The following is a 12,058-nucleotide window of genomic DNA, read 5'->3' as shown; positions in this document are numbered from 1 at the left end:
TACCCCCGGCCGGGATTGAACCCGCGGTCATAGAGTCTCAAAACTCCAGCCCGTCGCGCTAGCCACTAGACCAGCTAGCCACAATAAGATTCATCCAACTAGGTATATTTCTACACCATAGGAAAGTTAGCACAGGCACCTCTGTGACCACAAATGCAAGTTTTTACAGACGAATCTCCAGCTAGCGTGGCCGTGACGAACTCTAGCTCAAGTCCCTTCACTGCCGTCAACATGACTTAAGAAATCGTAATGACACGATTGCAAATAAACCATACCCCCGGCCGGTTAGCTGGTCTAGTGGCTAGCGCGACGGGCTGGAGTTTTGAGACTCTATGACCGCGGGTTCAATCCCGGCCGGGGGTATGGTTTATTTGCAATCGTGTCATTACGATTTCTTAAGTCATGTTGACGGCAGTGAAGGGACTTGAGCTAGAGTTCGTCACGGCCACGCTAGCTGGAGATTCGTCTGTAAAAACTTGCATTTGTGGTCACAGAGGTGCCTGTGCTAACTTTCCTATGGTGTAGAAATATACCTAGTTGGATGAATCTTATTGTGGCTAGCTGGTCTAGTGGCTAGCGCGACGGGCTGGAGTTTTGAGACTCTATGACCGCGGGTTCAATCCCGGCCGGGGGTATGGTTTATAGCTATATGTTTAGGTGTCGCTTCACACACGGAGGGCCCGGGTTCGATTCCCGGCGGGTGGAAACATTCCGACACGTTTCCTTACACCTGTTGTCCTGTTCACCTAGCAGCAAATAGGTACCTGGGTGTTAGTCGACTGGTGTGGGTCGCATCCTGGGGGACAAGATTAAGGACCCCAATGGAAATAAGTTAGACAGTCCTCGATGACGCACTGACTTTCTTGGGTTATCCTGGGTGGCTAACCCTCCGGGGTTAAAAATCCGAACGAAATCTTATCTTAACTCCTCCCTGCGGTGTACCTAAAGACATTTCTTTAGAATCACTTCTGAAGCCTTGGTAAAGGACAGAGGATACTCTATTTGACAGGTATCCTATTATCCAGCAGAGTAAGCTACCACCAATATTCATTTTGGCTAGTTCATGTAGTATAACGGTTCTGTTCGCAATATCAAATGCAGATTTTAGATCAAGGAAAGTGGTAAAACTAGTAGAGGTGTGTGCAGTGAGAAAGGTGGAAATACAGTTCTGCACACTTTTACCTTTCATGAACCTATAGAGGTAGGGGGAAAGTTGGTGTCTGATTCTGTAGTACAGTCTGTTAAGTATCGTTCTTTCAAAAGTTTTACAAACACAACTAGTTAAGGAGATCGGCCTAAATGTATCAGGCTGTTGGGGCTTAGGGATAGGCACAATGAGACTATTGGTCCAGGAAGTAGGAAGAAAGCCCTCAATGTAACTGAGATTATACAGTGCCAACAAAGGGTTATCAGGCACGTGCCTTAGAGTTCTGAGAATATCATAGGTTATACCATCCTCTTAATTCATACTCTGTAAAGAGGCAATCACTCTCATCAATATTTTGGCTCGTAAAATTAATCAGTTTCAACATTTCTTCAGAAGTACCTGGAGAGAGTTTCGGGGGTCAATGCCCCCGCGGCCCGGTCTGTGACCAGGCCTCCTGGTGGATCAGCGCCTGATCAACCAGGCTGTTGCTGCTGGCTGCACGCAAACCAACGTACGAGCCACAGCCCGGCTGATCAGGAACTGACTTTAGGTGCTTGTCCAGTGCCAGCTTGAAGACTGCCAGGGGTCTGTTGGTAATCCCCCTTATGTGTGCTGGGAGGCAGTTGAACAGTCTCGGGCCCTGACACTTATTGTATGGTCTCTTAACGTGCTAGTGACACCCCTGCTTTTCATTGGGGGGATGGTGCATCGTCTGCCAAGTCTTTTGCTTTCGTAGTGAGTGATTTTCGTGTGCAAGTTCGGTACTAGTCCCTCTAGGATTTTCCAGGTGTATATAATCATGTATGTATCCCTCCTGCGTTCCAGGGAATACAGGTTTAGAAACCTAGAGGGACTAGTACCGAACTTGCACACGAAAATCACTCATTACGAAAGCAAAAGACTTGGCAGACGATGCACCATCCCCCCAATGAAAAGCAGGGGTGTCACTAGCACGTTAAGAGACCATACAATAAGTGTCAGGGGCCCGAGACTGTTCAACTGCCTCCCAGCACACATAAGGGGGATTACCAACAGACCCCTGGCAGTCTTCAAGCTGGCACTGGACAAGCACCTAAAGTCAATCAGCCGGGCTGTGGCTCGTATGTTGGTTTGCGTGCAGCCAGCAGCAACAGCCTGGTTGATCAGGCTCTGATCCACCAGGAGGCCTGGTCTCAGACCGGGCCGCGGGGGCGTTGACCCCCGGAACTCTCTCCAGGTAAACTCCAGGTAAACTCAAGCGCTCCCAGTAATTGAGGTGTTTTATCTCCGTTATGCGCGCCGTGAAAGTTCTCTGTACATTTTCTAGGTCGGCAATTTCACCTGCCTTGAAAGGTGCTGTTAGAGTGCAGCAATATTCCAGCCTAGATTTTTTCTAATATGAGATGGAAATTTTTTCTAATATGAGATGGAAGGTTTTCATGCCTGGATGTTTTGGACCAGTCATTTATGAGGTCATTTGCTTTTTCAAGAGGAAAGGGATGAGCAACATTGTCGGTCTTTTTCCTGGTTATTTTATTTATACCTTTCCAAGCCAAACTTAAAGGGGTGGATCTATTTAATCCACTAACAAACTGTTCCCATTCCTGTTGCCTAAAACCTCGTAGAACATTCATTCTGGTACCATTGTGTTGCCAAAGAGTTAAGCTATTTTTCGGTATATATAATTCAATTTCCATAATTTTTCGATTTTTGGTTGTGCGCGTTCGGAAATTTGCCCTACAGCCCCTTCACTGCCAAACATATCTGTGAAGTATATGGTGGTGAATGTGCCACAGATGTCCATCAGTAACAATGTCCCATCAGAGCACATGCTCTGATGAGACTTCGCTCACTCTGGCTGCTTGTTGGCGATAAAATTCTGCAGTGTCTTCAACGCATCTTCACCACAGGCAGTGAACGAATATTCCTTTTCAAAAGTCACTTTTCAGGTACCGGACATCAACAAGCAGTTATGCACAAGACGGAACATGTTATTCATCCAGCTGAAGCGCGAAGTAGGGGCATGCTTTCATGTCTGAAACTACCTGATCTAAAATGTCCTTTCATCTCAGAGATGTTGCCTCTCACGGTGATGACAGTGAAATTAGGTTCATCTCTTGTATGTTGCTTCCCAAGGACAAGCATCACTGCAGCTAGACATCTTGAGATCCTCTCCCAGCAATGCAATAGAAAGTTTGAGTAGTTTCACTTGTCTGAGCAAAGTGACCTGTTGAACCCACACGGGAAGATTTCAGAATGCGCTCTTTCCTTTTAAAATTTCATGTCTTTGCCTGAGAACTGTGGTGTAGACAAGGTTCCAAGACTGAACCGTATCTGTAATAGTGTTTGTTCAGGTGTTTTTAGCCCCAACACACACACACACACACACACACACACACACACACACACACACACAGAAGACAAGAAGAGTAAGACAAGAGAGAGAGGGGTGGGTTGATTGCATCTTCTTGGACTGCAAGAAGGCCTTTGACACAGTTCCTCACAAGAGATTAGTGCAGAAGCTAGAGCATCAGGCGCATATAACAGGAAGGGCACTGCAATGGATCAGAGAATACCTGACAGGGAGGCAACAACGAGTCATGGTACGTAATGATGTATCACAGTGGGCACCTGTGACGAGCGGGGTCCCACAGGGGTCGGTCCTAGGACCAGTGCTATTTTTGGTATATGTGAACGACATGACGGAAGGGTTAGACTCAGAAGTGTCCCTGTTTGCAGATGATGTGAAGTTAATGAGGAGAATTAAATCTGATGAGGACCAGGCAGGACTTCAGAGACACCTGGACAGACTGGACACCTGGTCCAGCAAATGGCTTCTCGAATTTAATCCTGCCAAATGCAAAGTCGTGAAGATAGGGGAAGGGCACAGAAGACCACAGACAGAGTATAGGCTAGGTGGCCAAAGACTGCAAACCTCACTCAAGGAGAAAGATCTTGGGGTGAGTATAACACCGAGCATGTCTCCGGAAGCACACATCAATCAGATAACTGCTGCAGCATATGGGCGCCTGGCAAACCTGAGAACAGCATTCCGACACCTTAGTAAGGAATCATTCAAGACACTGTACACCGTGTATGTCAGGCCCATACTGGAGTATGCAGCACCTGTTTGGAACCCGCACTTGATAAAGCACGTCAAGAAACTAGAGAAAGTACAAAGGTTTGCAACAAGGTTAGTTCCAGAGCTAAGGGGAATGTCCTATGAAGAAAGATTAAGGGAAATCGGCCTGACGACACTGGAGGACAGGAGGGTCAGGGGAGACATGATAACGACATATAAAATACTGCGTGGAATAGACAAGGTGGACAAGGACAGGATGTTCCAGGGAGGGGACACAGAAACAAGAGGCCACAATTGGAAGTTGAAGACACAAATGAGTCAGAGAGATAGTAGGAAGTATTTCTTCAGTCATAGAGTTGTAAGGCAGTGGAATAGCCTAGAAAATGACGTAGTGGAGGCAGGAACCATACACAGTTTTAAGACGAGGTTTGATAAAGCTCATGGAGCGGGGAGAGAGAGGGCCTAGTAGCAACCGGTGAAGAGGCGGGGCCAGGAGCTAGGACTCGACCCCTGCAACCATAAATAGGTGAATACAAATAGGTAAGTACACACACACACACACACACCAGTGACTTCGTTCAAACTGGTCCTTTGTGTTTCATATTCTCAGTATTAAGAATTTTATTGCAAGAAACTCATTGGAAGCTTTTTAATTAGCTTTTCAACAATTCTAGTGAAACCACATTAAAAACTCTTTGTAGAACCAACTTCTTCTGAAGCCATAATCTACAAATCTGCGATCAGAAAAGTATTCAGTATTTACTAACGTCAAAATAATCTGTATTTTCTTTAAACGTGATATGTTTCACTGACGTAACTTTATAAGATTAAAAATAAGTTTTCTGAGACAAACCATAATGGCTGTTTATAGATCTAAAATCAAAGGAGAGCATAAATTACCATAAGTAATCTTATTAAACGGAAAAACTGACTGAACGCTGCCAACACTAAACTCACTGAACCCTCCTTGATGGGTTAATAGGGTTCAAAGCCTATTACATTAGGGTCATTAAAACTGCAAGTAACCTGTTTTCTTTAATCCTTAAAATAGGGATTAAAGACACTTAGCATATATACACTGAAATACACCTTTGCGTATATCTGTGTTTCTTTGGGAATGTGAGTGATTTTATGAAGGTGATCGGTAGCAAGACTGAACATGTCTCCTGAATCACGTCCAACATCGCGTTGCTGCAAGTTAAAACCTATTATTGTACAAATGGTTTAAAAAATCGACAAGTTGATGAATGAGAAACTTGTGCAACATTTAGGTATCTTTATTGTGGAGGAAACTTTTCGCCAACCAGTGGGTTTAGTCCAATACAGGAGGAAAACTGTGGAAGACGAGGATTAATTTGAAATAATCAGTCCCTCAGCCTGGAGATGTGTTCGGTCCATCAGTCTTGATAAGTTGTTATACGTGTCACCCAGTATGTGTACATTAAGCTTCTGTCAGTCGTGTAGGGTTCATTGCGGGGATTATACAATAATGTAATGTATTACATACTCCGAGTGGATTTAAGATTAGAAGAAAATATCAGATGTTTTGTGTGCATTTAGGTAAAACAATCTCAGAAAAGTTTGAAATGATGAAAAATGCACTTAAATGTTTCTTGCCAGCTCATTACCCCGAAAAATACATCGAGTTACTTCTCAGGTTAAGATTGTGTTCTTTACTATTCTCTGCCCCTCTTATTTTCAGATGAGTGTTAATGACGAGAGAAGAGTGACCAGTTCTGCCGCTCACACACTCGCCCGCAGTATACCGCTTCTAGTAGTATCACCAACACCCAAGTTATCCTTTCTACCCAGACCTGTGACAAGGTTAGAGATTAACATAACACGATGGTGAGTGTATCACGAATATAACTGATTCTAAACAAGTAAGTGAAGTCAGATAATGAGAACTAGCACATTATCTGCCTCAGTGCTGAGGGAAATATTGGGAAGGGCAGGACACAAGAGGTGCTCGGTGAGTGCAGGATAACTAAGATTTAGTTAGATCCATGGGATCCCTCCCGATCATGTGTGGCATTTTGTCTAAAGAGAAGCAATGAATGGGGTGTCTAGGGCAATTAGTGCAAATTCCTACCTAGACAAGTACTACAAAGAGCTTGAAATCCTATTCGTTGACAGTTCAAATAATTTCTGTGCAAATATGTTACGTATACAAGAGACAGGGTTCAACTTTCTGGGGGCATAGGTGGTAGTCTGTTAACTCTGATGAGGGGACCATTGCTGAGTTGTATAGGACTTTAAAATGAGAGTTGTAGGACTTGACTGTCATGGGTTCGAGCTCAACCCTTTCTGTGATTAAAAGGTAGAGGTGTGTGTGGGGGTGCTGGCAGAGTTACATCGCTAGGGATGAAAGAACAAAAATTGTCAAGATACCTCAGGAAAAGCATGATGCATGATCAACAGAGGCAGTGGAGGAAGATGAGTGACTAACTCCCTCAGGGTCTACTATGGAGTGCTAGAAATATGATAGAGCTGAGATGAATTTCATAGATATTGAAATAACAAGAGACCTGGTTCACTCTGAGTCATACCTAATGAGTACCAGAGACAAGGGCATAAGTTATTCCAGTGTCAACAGGAAGGGTGGTGGAGCAGCGATGTATGTCAGGGATAATCTAATTCATTGTAAAAGACAAGTTAGACAAGTGGAAGCGAGAACACCGATTCAGTCTGGCTACAGTTTGTCGAGGGGCGTGTAACGCACCCTCTAACCTAGACAAAGAACACGGCAAACTTCTTTGGGACGAAATTACCAAGGCATTTAGAAAAAAAAAGTTTTAATTAATTGGAGATTTTAACTTAAGCCAAATTGACTTTAGGATTTTGACAGGAAATACTGAGTCTAGCGACTTTCTGGATACGGTCCAGGTTTGTTTTTGTGAAACAGTTTGTGACAACGAAGTAGAGGTAACAACTTGCTGGACTTGGTTTTGAAAAGAAATCACTGATAAATAATCTGGGGGTTAATGATGAACTTAGGGAAAAGCGATCACTAATCACTTTCAATTTTCATGGAATTACAACTTTAACTCTAATAAAGTCAAGGTCCCTGATATCCGTGCAGCCTATTTTATGGGACTGAGATAATCTCGATAGAGTAGACTAGGGTAATGTGACGGAATTATTCTGTGGATCAGGACGGTGATTGTTGCCAGTGACATTCTTCAAAGCATAGTACAAGCTACCCAACCAACATATGTTCCAAATAGGGAAATAAGATCATACAAAATGACTCTAAATGGATGAATAATAGATTAAAAAATCTCATAGGTCAAGATAGGCATTGGCAGGCGAATCAGAAGAGGGACACTTAATGAACCAATATATTAAAGATAAGTAAAAAAAAAAAAAAAAAAAAAAGGAAAGCCAAAAGAGGCTACAAAATTAAATTCGCAAGGGAATCAAGATTCAATCCAAAATATTCTTTCAGGTATATAAGAGTAAGATTAGGGATAAGATAAAGGAGAGGTAGAGAGCAGTGTGTTTACAGCACGAGACCGAGAGGCAGTAAGGAGCAGCGGGTGGCGCCCCTGGTCAACTGTTCCTCCTGGCTCCACCCACACGTCCACGAAGCCGACACGCCCACTACACACGCCCACCCTTCAGGCTTCAAGGGCTCCCGGATCCCCGTCAGGTAGGTGTTTGAAGGAAGCACGTTTGATGAATGCTAGTACGTGAATTATTGACTTGGGTACTGTGTATACACTAACCTGTTCGTATTAACTTGACTTAAGAAATCGTAGTGACACGATTGCAAATAAACCATACCCCCGGCCGGGATTGAACCCGCGGTCATAGAGTCTCAAAACTCCAGCGCGACGGGCTGGAGTTTTGAGACTATGACCGCGGGTTCAATCCCGGCCGGGGGTATGGTTTCTGTTCGTATTCTTTTGGCCTTACCTCTCAACTTGCTGTTTGCCATATTTACTCTAGCCTCCTGGGCCCTGTCACACTTACTCTTAAAACTCTGTATGGGGTCTGTCTCCATTACTTAATCCAGGCCATTCCACTCCCTGACAAGCCTGAAGCTCCATAAATACTTCTTGACATCCCTGCCACTCACCAGAGTCTTTGTCTCGTGTACCTTATCACTTTCTCAAACATTCTGTCCGTCATCCTTATCAATTCCTGTGTTTTATGTGATAAATTGTGCATGAAATTTACAGGCAAAGTTCTGAATTATTGCTTGCGCGCGCGCACACAGTTTTCTTACCAAAAAATAGTGCAAAATTCTGGCAACATGTTGATGCAATCAGCTTTTCTATCATATTTCTAAGTATGTTTTTTTCAAAAACGTAATTTTTGTCTTTGCTGTCAAGAGGACATGTTGGCAATTAGTTTTTTTTTTTACTCCAAAAATTACTATTATGATTGTCTAAATACTCAACATGGCAACTTCTGTGAGGACTAAAGTGAAGAGAATGGAGTGGTTGCTGCTCAGTTGCCTCAGGGTTGTAAACACGGTGTCAACACAGCCTGGTTGATCAGGCTCTGATCCACCAGGAGGCCTGGTCACAGACGGGGGCGCGGGGGCGTTGACCCCCGGAACACACTCTCCAGGTAACATAGGGGTTTGCAACACGCTGAGATTTGGCGCGCAATATCCATAGAGTTTTATAAAAACGAAAATATGAATAACTCGGGAATAAATTTTTGACATTTGGTTTTCATTTTTTGCAAAGGGTAATAATGGGAGTGTCATGATTTTTCCACACACTATTGATGAATGATAGTTCTATTAAATTTCGCGGTTGATTTGCAATATGTTTTACCGTTTTGTTTTTATTGACTTATTCTCCCAAAAAAATCTTTAAAAAAAATACAAACTTCAAAATTTTTATAATGCAATCTACTGACATTTCTCGAAAAAAAAAATTTAGATAATCTAACTCTATCTTTCATCTGATGTTGACTAGAGCATTGTACATCTTACCAGTTTTGTAGGCCTGGGAAGCAAACAAAATTGCAATACCTTGCAATAAGTCAATACAGTGTGTAGGATGCAAACTGCCTTTTAAATCACAGGATACTTTCATTGAAATTGGACCAAAAAACGTGTGTACGCCCTCATACCTCACCATACCTCGGAGGAAGGGGGACCATACTCTGGCAGTATGCAGCCTACACTACCCGTTTTGAATTTTCCATCGATAGTATATGGATGTGGAATTTTGTTGGTGCCCAGGCCATAATGGTTCGGGAAATGAACAGATGCCAAGGTAAAGCTTAATTTAACGAGTTTGCGCTGTAGCAAACTTTCGCATTGCTGCAAGTTCATGGACCACCACACAGATATTTCCTGGGGAAGTGGCAGGGTTTGGCAGAACATGTCTGGTCCTCTTTCAGTAATAATCATCTATTTCAGACTAATGTCTAGAACCTCTTTCGATTTAGGATCGCAGGCACACATTTCAGTCATAGCTTCCTGCTTGCGGGGATGCTCTCCCTTTCTGTAGCTTGTGGTGTTTACCTGGAGTTTACCTGGAGAGAGTTTCGGGGGTCAACGCCCCCGCGGCCCGGTCTGTGACCAGGCCTCCTGGTGGATCAGCGCCTGATCAACCAGGCTGTTGCTGCTGGCTGCACGCAAACCAACGTACGAGCCACAGCCCGGCTGATCAGGAACTGACTTTGGGTGCTTGTCCAGTGCCAGCTTGAAGACTGCCAGGGGTCTGTTGGTAATCCCCCTTATGTGTGCTGGGAGGCAGTTGAACAGTCTCGGGCCCCTGACACTTATTGTATGGTCTCTTAACGTGCTAGTGACACCCCTGCTTTTCATTGGGGGGATGGTGCATCGTCTGCCAAGTCTTTTGCTTTCGTAGTGAGTGATTTTCGTGTGCAAGTTCGGTACTAGTCCCTCTAGGATTTTCCAGGTGTATATAATCATGTATCTCTCCCTCCTGCGTTCCAGGGAATACAGGTTTGGAAACCTCAAGCGCTCCCAGTAATTGAGGTGTGAAAGTTCGCTGTACATTTTCTAGGTCGGCAATTTCACCTGCCTTGAAAGGTGCTGTTAGAGTGCAGCAATATTCCAGCCTAGATAGAACAAGTGACCTGAAGAGTGTCATCATGGGCTTGGCCTCCCTAGTTTTGAAGGTTCTCATTATCCATCCTGTCATTTTTCTAGCAGATGCGATTGATACAATGTTATTGTCCTTGAAGGTGAGATCCTCCGACATAATCACTCCCAGGTCTTTGACGTTGGTGTTTCGCTCTATTTTGTGGCCAGAATTTGTTTTGTACTCTGATGAAGATTTAATTTCCTCATGTTTACCATATCTAAGTAATTGAAATTTCTCATCGTTGAACTTCATATTGTTTTCTGCAGCCCACTGAAAGATTTGGTTGATGTCCGCCTGGAGCCTTGCAGTGTCTGCAATGGAAGACACTGTCATGCAGATTCGGGTGTCATCTGCAAAGGAAGACACGGTGCTGTGGCTGACATCCTTGTCTATGTCGGATATGAGGATGAGGAACAAGATGGGAGCTAGTACTGTGCCTTGTGGAACAGAGCTTTTCACCGTAGCTGCCTCGGACTTTACTCTGTTGACGACTACTCTGTGTTCTGTTAGTGAGGAAATTATAGATCCATCGACCGACTTTTCCTGTTATGCCTTTAGCGCGCATTTTGTGCGCTATTACGCCATGGTCACACTTGTCGAAGGCTTTTGCAAAGTCTGTATATATTACATCTGCATTCTTTTTGTCTTCTAGTGCATTTAGGACCTTGTCGTAGTGATCCAGTAGTTGAGACAGACAGGAGCGACCTGTTCTAAACCCATGTTGCCCTGGGTTGTGTAACTGATGGGTTTCTAGATGGGTGGTGATCTTGCTTCTTAGGACCCTTTCAAAGATTTTTATGATATGGGATGTTAGTGCTATTGGTCTGTAGTTCTTTGCTGTTGGTTTACTGCCCCCTTTGTGGAGTGGGGCTATGTCTGTTGTTTTTAGTAACTGAGGGACGACCCCCGTGTCCATGCTCCCTCTCCATAGGATGGAAAAGGCTCGTGATAGGGGCTTCTTGCAGTTCTTGATGAACACAGAGTTCCATGAGTCTGGCCCTGGGGCAGAGTGCATGGGCATGTCATTTATCGCCTGTTCGAAGTCATTTGGCGTCAGGATAACATCGGATAGGCTTGTGTTAATCAAATTTTGTGGCTCTCTCATAAAAAATTCATTTTGATCTTCGACTCTCAGTCTGGTTAGCGGCTTGCTAAAAACTGAGTCATATTGGGACTTGAGTAGCTCACTCATTTCCTTGCTGTCATCTGTGTAGGACCCATCTTGTTTAAGTAAGGGCCCAATACTGGACGTTGTTCTCGACTTTGATTTGGCATAGGAGAAGAAATACTTTGGGTTTCTTTCGATTTCATTTATGGCTTTTAGTTCTTCCCGCGATTCCTGACTCCTAAAGGATTCTTTTAGCTTAAGTTCGATGCTTGCTATTTCTCTGACCAGTGTCTCCCTGCGCATTTCAGATATATTGACCTCTTTTAGCCGCTCTGTTATTCTTTTCCGTCGCCTGTAAAGGGAGCGCCTGTCTCTTTCTATTTTACATCTACTCCTCCTTTTTCTTAGAGGAATAAGCCTTGTGCATACATCGAGTGCCACCGAGTTAATCTGTTCTAGGCATAAGTTTGGGTCTGTGTTGCTTAGTATATCTTCCCAGCTTATATCGGTTAGGACTTGGTTTACTTGGTCCCACTTTGTTTTTGAAGTTGAATTTGGTGAAGGCTCCCTCGTGACTAATCTCATTTTGTCGGTCTGGGGCTCTGCGCATACATGTCTGAACCTCAATTATGTTGTGATCTGAGTATATTGTTTTTGATATGGTG

General features: G+C 43.9%; 1 long non-coding RNA gene across 2 annotated transcripts in view; it reads left to right on the top strand.

Moving 5' to 3' along the window:
* The window catches only part of LOC138854359 (uncharacterized), a 52,002-nt gene extending 44,145 nt beyond the window's left edge, over positions 1-7,857 (top strand). For both annotated transcript variants that reach the window (XR_011393552.1, XR_011393551.1), the window contains exons 2-3: positions 5,911-6,032; positions 7,657-7,857. This is a non-coding gene — a long non-coding RNA (uncharacterized lncRNA). The remainder of the gene's footprint in view (positions 1-5,910; positions 6,033-7,656) is intronic.
* Positions 7,858-12,058: the final 4,201 nt, after the last annotated feature.

The sequence above is a fragment of the Cherax quadricarinatus genome, chromosome 56 (assembly GCF_038502225.1).
Source record: "Cherax quadricarinatus isolate ZL_2023a chromosome 56, ASM3850222v1, whole genome shotgun sequence".
NCBI lineage: Eukaryota > Metazoa > Arthropoda > Malacostraca > Decapoda > Parastacidae > Cherax > Cherax quadricarinatus.
Note: the sequence above shows the minus strand (reverse complement) of the source record. Positions and strands in the feature narration are given on the sequence as shown.